At 38.6% G+C, this 15,455-nt stretch overlaps 1 pseudogene; it reads left to right on the forward strand.

Annotated features, from left to right (window-relative positions):
- The first annotated feature begins 14,173 nt into the window (after positions 1-14,173).
- LOC148028074 (protein argonaute 1A pseudogene) lies at positions 14,174-15,064 on the forward strand (annotated as a pseudogene).
- Positions 15,065-15,455: the final 391 nt, after the last annotated feature.

A 15,455-nucleotide genomic window follows, 5' to 3' on the forward strand; every position in this document is an offset into this window, starting at 1 on the left:
ACAATAATGCTCATCATTATTCAGGATTCAACAATATAGGAAAATAAAAATAATTTTCATCAACAATTCCTTCTACATTAACATCTCTCCATTTTCATGAAAGATGAAAAGAAGAAGTATTATGCTCATACTCAAATTCAGCTAAAGGCTATGTACTAGAATATTCAGCCTTGTGGCTGAGCATTGAATTTCTTGCTCAAACTTCACCCCATGACACCACAAACAATTGTCGAGTACAATTTATTGATGCTCTCTACTCGAAAATATCACCCATGTGACCATGCCATGTTGTAGACTTTGTACTATGCATTGAAATATTAGGTTTACTTATCACTTGTACTTAGTGGATATAACAAAGTTAAAAGCACATGTTTACCTTTAGACTATATTCCTTGGAGTCCTCCCACTTCTCTTCTATGATTATCTCACCTTCATATGATGCTCTTGTCAATGAATCATACAAGCACCTTGTACTTCATGGTTATGAATTGTGGTAACCTCTGTAGGTCCTCATGATATTGAATAGGTCATCATGTAGTATGCCAAATTTTTGACCACATTGCCTCTCATTTCCTTCTAGAAAGTTCATATCTATGAAGCCATTTCTCCATGGATGCATTGTCTAGCATACAAAAATGATTCACCATCTCCCACTCCCCTATCCCATTTCCAACTACCACATCTCCAATTAGTTTGTTGTTGTCCTTAAGGTTCCATTGCAATCTACTGTTTATATCCATTGTCAAAATCCACTCAAAAATATGTACCAAGATCTCTAGTACTAGCATGCTACCCTTTGGATGAGCCTATTGTTGCACAAAGCCTTTCAAGGTTTTCATGAAGCACTCCAAAAAGAATATCCATTGGCTATGCATCGGTCTTGCAATCTCCACTTCATCCACAAGCTATACTAGGAGATGTGTCTATATCATGAATATTTTTGTGGGTAAGTACTTCTCAAAAAGATAAACTATCTCCACCACTTCTTTCCTTGCCAAATGAATTGCATTGTACTTATCTCCTTCTATGAAATCCATTATAGTAAGTTCAATAATTGATAAATGGCTTGATGTATCTCTGGAGTGAGACAACATGTAATCACAATTGGTAGTATAAAGTATTACAAATTTAATGCATGATATATTATAGATCAATGAAAAATAGAGAATACAAGGAGGACTTAATCAAGTTCATGACTATCTTGGTGGATATAAATTTGGTGTATCTTATGCCAATCACAGGGTTTGAGTCTTGTCAGCTAGTCATCTTTAGAAAATGTGATCCTAAGAGAGTGCATCATACCCATTGGCATGTGTATCCCAAGAGAGCACATCATATCCATTGGCATGCAGATAGACCTTATGATTTTCTTCACCATGCACTCTTTAGTGGATAGGACCCAAGGAGCATAAGGTAGTTGTACATGACCATCAAAGCTTGTTTGTGGCCAATACACCTCCATCTTACCTATCTCTTTCAAGTCCACCCTTGCCTCCAAATCGTCTCTCTTTCCTATGACATTGTCCCACAACAAGCCATCAATATTCTTAAAAATGTAGGTGTGATACAAAATATGATTGATTTGCAAATGAGTCCAATATGCTAACTCATAGGAAACTAAGAACTTTTGCATTCAACTTGGAAGCGACTCTTGAATAATGGACCATGCATCTTCTATTCATACCAGCTTTGGGTATTCATCCTTGCAAGAGATCATCCAAGGAATCCTTCTCTTAGATCATGGTCCTTTGGTAAGAATATTGTGTGTCCCTAATAAACTACCTTCTTCATTGTCTAAGACCCTACGAGTCCCCCACTTGGGCCCACAAAAAAGGGACATGCATGGTAACTTGAGGTGAGTAGCCTTGCAACAACCACTCTATCTAGTCAACATGGACATAAAATTATGATATTAGAGAAATCAATGATAATGGAGACTCATTTATGTGAGGGCTCCTCAAAACCCAAAAAGTCTTACATGGCTCACATAAAAATGACCCTTATATTAGGGGACTGCCTCCCAAAATTCTTATTCATCTCTTTCACTGTAATTTCCTCCTCCCACAACATATTAAGCTCATCGACTAATGGAGAAAGATGGACATCCATATTCTTAACTTTATACCATCCAAGCATAAGCAAGTTAACGATCATGTATCCTTACCTCATGGGGTTAATTTAGTTTATTGAACTTGATCAAATATACAAAATATATATTCTTACTCCTTCGGCTATGCACAAAGATTTAGCAAGTTGAATATTTAGTCTCCTACATCCCCTTGCGTAGTCACTATATCCCCATGTAGATTTTATAATAGTATCACCATCTTCTATGAATATACATAGATCCTCTTAGCTTATACCAACCATGTATAGCCTTAGCTTCAAGCACTTTAACTTATCTTCCATTGTATCAAATGAATGCTGATTGAACTAGTTGTAAGTGGAGGTGATGACAATAATGCACTTTCCAAAATACTATACATTGTGTCCATCATGTGCAGTGTATCCATCATGTGCAGCAAAGGTTGTCTCTACCATATGCATTAGAGATATTGGTTGATCAAATGGGAAGAGCTAATATATTATAAGACCACCTCGAGCTACCTTTGTTTTTCCAAATACATTTATGGATGGATTAAATTCATAAGACTAGATATTGAAGAAGAGAAACACAACTTGTGAACTTATATATACACACAAACATACCTAAAACTACGTAGATTAACTGTTCAAGAAGAGAAACTTCAGGTATGAGCTTGTAGCACACCTAAAATATAACAATAGTTGTATAATCCAAAGTTGTCAATTATATTCACTTTTTAAAAATAGAATTGATTTTGGTCATTTTTCATGGGAATCTTATAAAAAATTCCAAATGTTTCTCCTAAGATACAATATTACCCAAATCACAACTATGTTTCTCCTAGTGTGCATGAGAACAATGCCTACTATTGCATAACTCATTACATTTTCAAGCACAATATCATTCTTACCTACTTCATAATAGAAATATATGCATCCATAGATTCCAACATAATCCCTTGTGAATCCATATCTTCTTCAACCTATAATAGTGCTTGAGTAGACTCTTATTTCATCATGGAATTCATGCTTAGAAATGCCAAGAACCTCACCAAGCATAAACTCAACTCTTCTTCCAAGAATGCATTCTCAAGCACTTTCTTGATGTCCATATTAGTCTCTATATTAGATTGCAACTACTTGCCTCTCTTTTTCTTTACTTTCTTCTTCTCATGCAATTCATCTTCCATTATATGTTCTAGAATGGCTTTTTCAATGTCAGCCTTATCTTACTCCATTTTTCTTTGTTTCATGTGCTTTGAAGGATCCACAAGTGAAGGACATATAGTCTCCTCATGTCTTATTCTCTTTTCCTCTACAATAGTTTCCATGTCATGAACCTTAGCCAAATATGAATAGGTTGTAAATGAATCTATTGGAGCCTCCCATCTAGCCATACCTCTTACACTTTGACTAGCATCTCACAATTCAACCTTTATTGACTTTCCCTTCTCTACAAAGTCTACAGCATGCAACCATACTCTAGATTTTGCATCAACCTTAAATGCATTAAGAGAACCATAAAAGTCATAAATTTGCAACCCATATGTGGTAAATACCATATTAGATAATTTGGGAATATCCCAAGTTCCACTTTCAAATAAGGAGTAAAGATTTGAACAAGTGGCTAAATCTTAACCTAGATTTGAGAAGTGGGACTTGGGGGATTGCTACAGCATGCAGCCATACTCTAGATTTTGCATCAACCTTAATGCATTAAGAGAACCATAACAGTCATAAATTTGCAACCCATATGTGGTAAATACCATATTAGATAATTTGGGAATATCCCAAGTTCCACTTTCAAATAAGGAGTAAAGATTTGAACAAGTGGCTAAATCTTAACCTAGATTTGAGAAGTGGGACTTGGGGGATTGCTTATATAGTATCTAGGAAAATTTTCATCTTCAAGTAAGGGGATAAGATTTGATCATATGCCCATATATTAGTCACATTATAAATTTCCAAACTTTTGAAAATTTTCAAAATTTTGAATATGTGGTTGGTAGCATCTATGGCTGCAAATGCATTCCTTGGTGCTGCCAATCCTTCTAGCTAGTTCTTTAAACCCCCTCAACCAAAGTTTGGCTCAAGAAGAAATCTCATTTTACTTGTATGATTTTTTTTGTCTTTCCAAAACATCAACTTTTTGGCCTCCACATCACAATAAGCCATGTAATCAGGCTTTTCATGTTACAAACTATCACACCATATACATCTTTGCTTAAACTCTTCTGTAACAAACCCTTAGATTTCTATGCATCCCTTCTCTTCCACTTTTTTATCCAATTTTACAACCTGGAGTGAATTCAAGTGAAGGTCATGCAAGCACTTCACTATCTCATCCAAAGCACCCTCTTAGAGTCCTACCAATAGGCATAATAGGCTATTCAACCATAGAACATATGGCTTTGCTACTATCTTCACATGCCTTCACATAAACTATAGATATAGAGCATGTTCTGAACCTTAATTTAATCCTTTCCTACTTCACAATCATATTTACAAGATCTACAACATATGCCCAATTAGTTTTTAGCCCTATTTTTACTGTCTCATCTTCCAAATGATAAGTCAATTTCTCCTATAACATAGGATTTGTAGCTTTCAAGAACAACTTAATGTTTTAACTTTCCAACAATTGTTCGTTATCTACATCCAACTATGCATAACTACTTTCAAATTCATGCAGCAAGGCTGTAGCTGCAAAACCCTTGTTAGTAAGTCTCTCTACCCAATGTGTAAATTTCTTTCATGTGACAGATCCTATATCTTCAAGTGAAAACTCCTCTCTAAGAGATTTCTTAAATACAACCCAATCTACATCTCTTCTATACAATTCAACTAGTCGATTCTATAGGGCTTGCACAACAAGCTAGGTAAAATACTAACTCAATGCATACTGAGGAACCCCATAACAAAGTACCTTTCTTTTATACAACCATATTTGTGCCAATATATTTTTCCCATTAAATTGCTTCATCTCATGTTTCAGTGCTTGCAAAGCACTCACAACTATAGCATCAAGCTTCTCAAAATCTTGCCTTCTTTGCAATTACTAATACTGCTATTGTTGTGACTGCAACAACAATACCACTTCTTGCAATACATCACTTGAACAAGAATCTAATGGATCTCACATAGCCACACTTCTTCCACCGTCCATCACATCAGGCTCACCAATGTTGAAGTGTGTACAGATGAAGGTCTACCACATGGGTATGAGATAGAAGGGTGTAGGGACATTGAGAGACAAAATGTACCATTAAAGGTCTATCACATGGATATGAGATAGAAGGATGTAGAGATATTGAGAGATGGAACAAGACGAAAGAAATAGATTTGAGATTTTAGATAGTTAAATAAAGACAAATTGAGGTGAAACCCAATAATTTCAATTCACATGGCTCAGTAGATCAAGCAATTTGCAATACATTTGATACATAATAGATATGCCCAGGACAAAGATACATGGACACATGGTTGAATGGTCTTATTGATATTTAAATTACTCTACACAACTAGCCTCTAGAACAAGTCACTTAAGTGACTATAAAGCTACTATACCAAGCCACATGATCATGACCTTCAAAGACTTCATTAACTATCACTGACTATTTGATACTACCATGACAATGAGCAAGCTGGAGAAGTGTGTTAATCAAGGAGCATGTCACTTACTAGTCTATAGCCAAATCATAAATTCATCCATATGATACTACATCTCTTGCGTTCACTCTCTATGTCAAACATCCCATGACACTATATCACTCGCTGGTAACCCTTGTGTATAATAAAGCCTACATGGGTCACTAGGTAAGAAAGCCTACATGGGTCACCATAAAGTGAGGGAGTCCCCTTCCACTTGTGGAGGGCCCTTGTATCATTTGGTAGTGGCCCTCATGTGCAATGAAGCTTGCATGGGTCACCACCAAGTGAGAGATAGCCTCCAAATTTTGGAGGGTCCGTGTATCACTTGATAGTGACCCTCGTATGCAGTGGAGCTCACATGGATCACCATTAAGTGCAGGAGGATCCCCATATCTCATGCTGGTGACCCTCATGTGTGGTGAAGTTTGAATGGGTCACTAATGAGTGAGGAAGACCCCTTCCACTTGTTGCAGAGGGTCTGTATATTGCTTGGTAGTGACCTTCGTGTACGGTGTCATCGTGTTAAGAGTTGAAGGTCTACCACCGGGGCTTTTAGTGCAGAAGAAGAGTTTAGGATTCAAGATTCGGGAAGGAAAAATAGATCGGGGTTTAATATGATATGGGATTTAGAAATGATTTAGGTACAGAAGAAGAGTTCAAGCCTTTTTACTATGTACTTAGCATACATGAACAGAAGGAATAAGTCTATCTTGATTACATCAAATGCCTCTGGATACATACATCATATCATAAAGGATATTTTCAGATTCTCAATTCATTTATGAATGTCAAATGCAAGTTCTAATGGCATTTATTTCAAGTACATAGATGGATTTCAACCTTTGGATCAAGTATATTGTTGATAGATTTAAATGCATCCAAGATTTGGGCCAAAGATACATGAAATGAATTGAAGAAGTATAATTTTAGCTTCAGACTTGTTTTAAAATAGAAAATTCCAGCCCATAATCAAGTTCAAAATGAGTGCATAAACTCAAGAAGAAGCACTTCTGATCATTCATGAACAATGTCCTGAAGAAAAGAGGTCATTTCCTTCCATTACAACCATAAAAATCCCATTTTTGCTCATAAAAATGGACAATAACAGTGGGCTTCCCTGTTTATGACTGGTTATTTCAGCCCATAACAGCCCATAAGTCTTCAATATCCTCACCCTTTGCTTGCCCCAAAGTCACTCAAGTACTTGGGTACAAGTCGGGCTTCATTGGACCAAGAATAAGGTAAACAAGATGAGAGAAGTCTTGCATAAGAGCAGGCTGAATACTCTTCTCTCAGATTTCCCTCTTTTATAGACTGTTTCAGCATGCATTTTCATCAGACCAAAGAGGCAGAGAAGTGGACCTCTCACCATGTTTACATCTTCAGTAGTTGGGCCTGTTGATATTTAGTTTACATGCTCCATTTCATGCACCATAGCTCCAGCTCTCTCCAGTTTGCCTCAGACTGTGCAGCCCACATTTTGCGCAGAAAAATGCGGGCTGCTCCCTGCTCAGTCCCTGGTCACTTTTTGACCAGCCTAGGTCACTTGCTAGTCACTTAAGTTTGTTACTCCAGGTCCCATGTGGACCTAGTGGACTTTTGGCAGTTTTTGGCATCTTTCTTGGGTTCTGACCATATTTTTGTTCCTGAATTAATGTGATCTATCCTGCAGACTGTCAATTTCTTCCAGATGACCAAGTTGTAAGTTCCAATAGACTTATTTTTCATAAGTATAAATGATATAACTGAAAATTATATGCTAAGTACAAAAGAGCTTGTATAACTAAGGTGGTTATTGGATAACAATGTCTGAATTTTGTATGCAAATTTCTCATATAACTTCCAGTGAAGCTCTTCTGTGTTCATAAGAATCCCATGATTTATACTATGAACAGTAAACTCTTTGACAATGGTGAAGACGCCACAGGTCCCCATCAAGAGAGAGAGATCCCTCCTAGTTGCAGAGGACCTTCTATCACTTGTGGTGACCCTCATTTACGAAATGAGTGAGAATTTATTTATGTGGTTTATTTAGCTTGGAGAAACTTATGACCCTTTTTTCTTATTCTCTCTTTTATGAACTATGGATAGGATGAAGTACAAGCTAGAGTTTGAGAATGATGTGGAGGAAACCCTTGATGAAAATATTTTTATGTTCCTCCACAATGCGCACTCTCATTCCTATGCTCACGACTTGCCACATATGTTTACTTCATCACTTCCTATTGAGAATGTTTTGTGTTCTTGTATAAATGTGTTAAGTATCCACATGGAGGAATACCAAAGATTAACTTCAAGTGGCACAATGACCATAGAGGCATAGGAATACGTCAACAATTATGACTTTGTGGCCAACAAAGTTGTGAAGAGAAAACTAGCCAAGGTGCTAGATAAATTACCTATCAATGCACACAATGATAGAGAGAACTACCTAGTGCACTCAAAGAGATGCCCTCTTTTGCAATCCCCAATCCCCCTTTGCTTTCCTTTGCTATTTGCATCTCTTAGGGGATGAGAATGACTTAGAAGAGACTTCATAGGGATTGCATGTTGAGGAAAAAAGACAATATGCAACTACCTTTAGGGAGATTGAAGAGGTAGATGAGATGATACCCTTTGACATAGCGGAAGAGAGACCGGAGATGCTCTATAGAGTTTTGATCAAGCCCTAATTTCCCCTAACAACCTAGAGGGTATACAATCAATCAATGTATGTAAGGAAGGAAGTTTGTTCATCTTGTGTCTGCCTAATTTACTATGTTGGATGACCAAGACTAGCTATTGTTGGCTAGTATTATGAATTTATTAGACATCCATGGTGATCACATTCTCACTAATCGCATTAAGTGAGGTTGACTTACAATGGGTAGTGGACAAGATAGATGTGCATCTCTTGGTTGATTCTGTGATTGAAGATGCAAAGTTTGTTATGGACAAGTAGATCATCGAAAGCATTGAAGTGGAGGCCATGGATTATGAGCTGTAACAATTGCTTACTAAAGAAGAAAGTGTTGCAACAATGATTGAAAGGCTCAACCTAGCCAACATGGGAAAGCATAAGGTATCAACTATGCACAAGGATGGGAGTAGCATAATTCCATTATAGATTCCATGTGTGCTTGAAAAAAGTCATGAAAATCAACTAGTATTTAATGCTCTCCTTGTTCTTAGTTAATGATAGTTTTTGGGTTTTTTCCCCTAAGAATGCATCCTTGCAACAAGTTCTAGTTTACAATGACAGCTTTCTTACTCAAGGAGGGGGTTCCACGATATTAGCTCTTACTACTATGTTGAGAGTGGAAAACGACTGAATATTTGACTGATTTTTATTGTTTTTGAGGTCTGAATGGTTGATTTTTGATGGATTTAGAGTGATGTATGGTTGTTAATGGAAGTTTTTGAGAGTGTTTTGGATGATATTGATTATGTTTTGGAAGCTCATGATGATTTTTATTAGAAATATGAGGCTTTGTGATGTTTTGTTGAGGTTCTGATTGGTTCTGATACCTTCTGTATAGCTTCTGTTTTGTTTAGATTTTCTTCTGTATGAAGCATGGATTGATGATTGATGGAGTTTTAAATCTTTTGAAAGATTATTGACTAGTTTTTGAGAGTTTGGAATGGTTTTAGTATGAGTTATGAGGATTTGATGTTCTCTGATGACCTTTTGTAACCCTCTGTAAACCTTCTGTCTCTGCTCTGTTCCTGTTCTATTTTGTTTTGTAGATCTTTTGTAAGTGTTCTGTAGAATGTATGTGTGACTTTAGGAAAAATTTTTAACTTTTGGAAAGGATGAATCTAAGTTTAAAAAAGCTAAAACAAATGGAAGAAGCAACTACTGAAGACTAAAGAGAAGACTAGAGTGACAGTGATAGTAGTGAGCTATGAAGAGACATTGTAGTGGCTCTGGTGCCTCTTCGTATCAGACATACCTCTTGGGAGGTGCATCCACGACCTAAGGTGAATTATTGAGAGTCATTATTGAGTATTGTAGTGAGGAGATGATGTACTATTAAGAGAGAGAGAGAGAGAGTCAGAGATAGCCAGTTCTATAAAAATAGTGTATCTATATATGAGAGATTGAGAGAAAAAACTATGAAGACATTGAAGATGAATACTATGTGATTGATTTCCATTCAAAAATAGTGTATTCTTTTATTTTTATTGTTCTATTTATGGATTCTATGAAGATGTTGAAGATTATGGTTGATTCTATAAAATCCGTATGAGATATCTACTATGATGCTGCGTGAAGATTTGCTGTTCTCTTTGTTTTGGCCATCAAAAGAATGAAATAAAAGCTTATTGATGTTACAAGATAGATTTTCTTGCAGTAGAATCCCCTTTTCCTCGGTGTTCCTCTTGGGGCTTCATGTTTTTGGTGCGCGTTCATGAGGCATTACTAACCAACAAAAAACAAAAACAAAAAACAAAAACAAAAAGCATCGGCAGGATCAGACGGGCGGGAACGACGATACACGAGGCATAGAAGCCACGGGGGCGGCCCGAGGCGCCGAAAACCAAAAACATGCGCGTTCATGCGCGACACGAGAGACGCAGCCACACATCAAGAGGAATAAAAATTAATAAAACCCAAACCATACACTGGATCGGAAGACCATAAAAAGGAAAAATATACCGGGAGATGAGGGAAAGATGACATAAAACTGCAACACAGGTTTTGGGGCAAAATCAGGGTGTTCACATGGAAAAAACAGGAAAAACGGCTCCAAAAATACATACGAGGATTAAGATGGAAAAATCCACTCACCAGAACGCAGGGCGGAAAGAAGGAAAAATGTGCCAAATAATATGCCCTACAAACCTATCATGTCAACACACGGTTTCGATCGAGAGAGGACGCGTTCACATGGATAAAACCCAAAAATGGAACCTGAAAAGAGATTCGAAAATTAATATGGAATGAGCTTGCACCGGAATAGAGGACACTAAAAAGGAAAAATGTCTGAAAGAATATAATCTTCAGGTTTTGTTTTTTTGTTTTTTTTGACACTCCATCACTAACCAAGATTAAGATGGAAAAATGGCTCCAAAAATATATACCGACAAACCCGACAAAAAAAAAACAAACATTACTAACCAACAAAAAAAACACAAAAAAAAAACAAAAAACAAAAAACAAAACCACACACAACCCCTAACCCACTAACTCACTCAATTTTATTAAAAAAATAAAAAATAAAAACAAAACACCAACAAAAAATCAAAGAAAATAAAAATCTAAATACATAAAACAACACAAACAAAAAAAAACATTTTAAAAAAAAAACTACTTACCTGTTTGGCCGCATCCTTCATCGCCCCTTCCCTCCTCTCCTCCATCGCATCGTCCTCCCTTCCTCCTCTCCCACCATCCATCGCGCCCCCTCCCTCTTCCTCTTCCTCTCCATCGCCTCGTCCTTCTCCCCATCGCGCCTCCTCCCTCTTCCTCTCCATTGTCTCTCCCCTTCTTCTTCGTCGCCTCCTCCATCTCCTCCCCTTCTCCTCACCTCATTCGCCACCCCACCCTCCCCTTCTCCTTCGCCGCCTCCTCTGTCTCCTCCCCTTCTCCTCGCCTCCTTTGCCACCTCTCCCTCCCTCCTCTCCTCCGCCTCCTCCTCCTCCTCCGTCCTTCTCCTAACCCTCCTCTAACTAACCTAACCCTCCTTTAGTTACCTCACTAACTTAGCTAACTAACCTAACAGACTTAGTTAACTCACTAACTTAGTTAACTAACCTAACTGACTTAGTTAATCTAACTTAGTTAACTAGCTTGACTTAGCTCACTACCTTGACTTAGCTAACTAACTTGGCCTAGCTAACCTAACTGCCCTAGTTAACTCCCCTCCCCTCATTCAACTAACCTCCCTTGGTCACCCTAACTTAACCCCCCTTTTTCACCTTACCCTAGTTTTCCCCCTTCTAGCCCCCTTTCCTACCCCTACACCCCTCTTCGCCTACCCTCCCCACGCAAGCCACTTGCTGCCCGGTGGTTCCGTGTCTACATGTGTTTGTGCGGGTGCCACGGCTTCTTCGCACGATCAGGAGCTGCCAACGCATGTTCACGCACGAGGACGTACGTTTGGTCTTCTCCGTGCGGTGGTGCATGCCGTCCCTGAGCACACATAGCTGTTCACACGCAACTCGGGTATCTTTTTTTATTTTCCACAAACTTGAGAAAAATATCTTAAAAATGCCTGAAACACTTAAAAATATTTAAAAATTCAATTAAAAATAAAAAAATTACTGAAAATTTCCCTCCTAAATTGGGTAATTTTTTTTTTGATCTTGTTGATTATAATATAAAGCATTAATTGCCAAAAAATAACAATATTTAAAATCCTTTTAAAATTCACTAAAAAGTGAGAAACATTTATTAAAAATGTCTAAAAATCAGAATTAAAGTAAAAAAAGTCACAAAAAATTTCATCAATGCATTTGATCGCTTTTGGAATATTTAATAAGTTGAAAACCCTTGGCACATGATCACCCTGTTATTTTTGGACCTAAATGATCAACTTTTAATCTAAATTTATAAAAATTTTATTTTAAATTCTAAAAATAATTTGTCAAACTACAAAATAATAAAAAAATTACAAATCCATTGTTGAAGCCTAATGGTTTTATTTTCAATTAGGTTTGATTGATACTCTAATAAATCAAACATTTAATATATATATATATATACAAAAGAAACACAAAATACAAAATCAAAACACACTTAAATTACAATTAAAAAATACTAATAACAATCTCACCCGAACACTAATGAACATTTCCTAAACCAAATGTGATCCCACTAATATTGTTAGCTATATATAGTCTGTCTAGTTAACTATATATAGTGCTATATATATATAGTATTAGCTATATATAGTCTGTCTATATATATAGCGCTATATATAGTGTTAGCTATATATAGTCTATCTATATATAGCGCCCCAGGTCCCCTCTATATATTCCTATCATGTGTGCTCAGTTGACACACTTTTGGGGTTCCACTTCGGGTGTCTCGTGTCTCTCTTCTCCTCTCTCTTCCTCCGTTCCTCGTCTCCCTCGCACATTGTTCAATATGGTATCAGAGCGAGGTTTTCTCTCTCTTCTTTCTCATGCTGGGAGCATCCTACACTGGAGGAGTAGTGTTGCTTCCTCTCTCTCTCTATCATCATCCATCCTCTTTCTCCTCTTTCCTCTCCTTCTTGCCCTCACTGCCGGCATTGCCTTCTAACCCACCCACAACAGTGCCTGTGCCTATGGCTTTGCTTCTGACATTGGTTTGCTGCCTGCTATTAGCGCAACTGGGTCTATAAGTACACCCATGGATTATTACCAGGGTGGAAAACTTTGTGGGCGATGCACCGCCCTCAACCATGCGCCCGCCGCGTTTTGTCTAGCCTGTGGGGTGCAGTTCTCTGCGAGCCAGATGGGCATCATGCGGGTAGAGACAAAGGAATTAGTGGCTCAGCTAGAAGGTACTTCAAAAAACCATGAATTAGAAACTGTGCTCGGGATAGCCTTCCAAGGTAAGGGGAAGGGAGCGTCGTCAGCCTTGGTTCTGGTGAGCCAAATCAAATCGTTTTGGGATGGTTGTAGACCCAACCAACCCATGTTTCCATAGTTTTGAGACATCCCTCCAAGGCAAGGCGCAACAAGCTCTTCCCATACGAAGGGAGCAGGGACGTGATCAACTTGATGAAGATGATGATCTGCATGGCCATGGCTGTCTTTTGCCGTCTTTTTCTTCCTCTACCCCTGCCCCTGCCCCTGCCCCTGCCTCTCTGCCTCAGAATGGCTTCCCCAGGCGCCTTATCCGCAGCAAGTACCATGCCAAGCAGCAGCTCATCCTGCGCAAGGGCCCAGATCATTCTCCAACAGGCACAACGATTTTTATGTCGGAGGATGCAGATAGTAATAGGCACAGTGAATTTTATGTCAGAGGATGCTGACAGAGAGAGGAACCATGGCTGTTTCTACCAAGAGGGGGAGGTGGGGGGAGTAGCTCCAGCAGCAGCGGGGGCAGCGGCTATGCGGTGTAGAGAGCGGGACAACGTGAAGGACCGCGGGTATCCCCGGCACCTCCCTAATCAGCATCTCCTGAACTATCCACTCCCACACTTGAGGAGCTTTTGGAATTGCATCCTCCTCTTCGTGCTGACCGCTCCCACACTTGAGGAGCTTTTGGAATCGCATCCTCCTCTTCTTGTTGAAAAAGATGTGGAAGCTGGCACAGGAAAGGAGATTTCTAGCCCTATTGCATCGCCAGAAAATCTATAAGCTCCAAGCAGGCCCTTGCTGCCTGGGAATGTAGGACGGAGAATAACTGTTCGTGCAAATCATTTGAAGGTAACCTTTCATCCCGGTGACAACATCTACTAGTATGATGTTGAGATTACACCAAAAATTCCTTCAAAGAGCATTGCACGGATACTTGAAAGGTATGATGTTGAGATTACACCAAAAAATCCTTCAAAGAACATTCAATGGAAAGCTCCCTGTGTATGATGGAAGCAAGAGTATGTACACCCATGGGCCTCTGCCATTTGAGCAACGGGATTTCTCTGTCATCCAGTCTGAAGAGAAAGGAGTGTCCGGTCGAGAATGGAGGTTTACCTTTGCCATTCGCTATGTCTCTACTCTAAACAGGAATAATCTACAAGACTTTCTTGCAGGGAAGCAGGTACCTACTCCTCAAGAGCATCTTCAAGCATTAGATGCTCTTTTGAGAGAGCACCCTGCTCTACATTTCATTCCTGTTAGCAGGTCATTTTTCAAGAGTGACCTAGGGATTATGGCCCTGGAAGGAGGACTTGTTGCAATAAATGGATTTTATCAAAGCCTTCGGCCTACAAAGGAAGGTTCGTAGCTTAACGTTGACTTGTCAACAACAGCTTTTCATGCTAGCATCCCAGTTATTCATTTTCTGCATGAACAGTTTAGGAATTTCAACCCCACTGTACGACTATCAGATTTGATGCATCTAAAGGTTAGGAAAACTTTGGCCCGATTGAAGGTACAGGTGATTCATAGTCAAACGCCATGTAGGTACAGGATATATGGACTCTCTTCCTCCCCGACAAAGGATCTCAAGTTCCCCTTAGAAGGGGGAAAGGAAATGTCTGTGGTGGATTATTTCAAGGTTACATACAATTATGCTATTGAGTTCCCTGAACTACCATGCTTACAGGTTCAAGCAAACAAGCTGATCTTCCTTCCAATGGAAGTATGTGTTATTTGCGATGGACAAAAGTATGGTGGCAAGCTTAATGACAAGCAGACCACTAACTTGAGGAAATTGGCCAGTGTTTTGTCGAGAGCCTCTATATTCTAGCTGATGATACATTGTTTTGTTTATATTATTTCCAGCTGATGAGGGTCTATATTCCAGCTGATGACACATTATTTCATTTATATTCTTTCCAGCTGGATGAGCGTCTATATTCCCGCTGATGACAAATTTTTTTATTTATATTCTGTTCATGGGGCCCCACATGTGTTATGTTGTCTATAGAGCGGCGTCGCGAACCGTCTCTATAGACCTTGTGTTGTTCTAATGTCACTATAACATTTTTCTTTAAGTTTTGATGTGACAGATATACTGCTTACATCCCAAGTTTAGTTGAAGAAATTTCTTGGAGATTTTATCTTTTGCAGTGATGTCGCTTATCCTTATTTTACATGTTGTATATTTAGGAGTGATAAAGCTCTTTTGATGGCTCTGA

This window comes from Lygodium microphyllum, chromosome 12, assembly GCF_053477565.2.
Source record: "Lygodium microphyllum isolate KBCC chromosome 12, Lygodium_microphyllum_v1.1.10, whole genome shotgun sequence".
In the NCBI taxonomy this organism is placed as follows: Eukaryota; Viridiplantae; Streptophyta; class Polypodiopsida; order Schizaeales; family Lygodiaceae; genus Lygodium; species Lygodium microphyllum.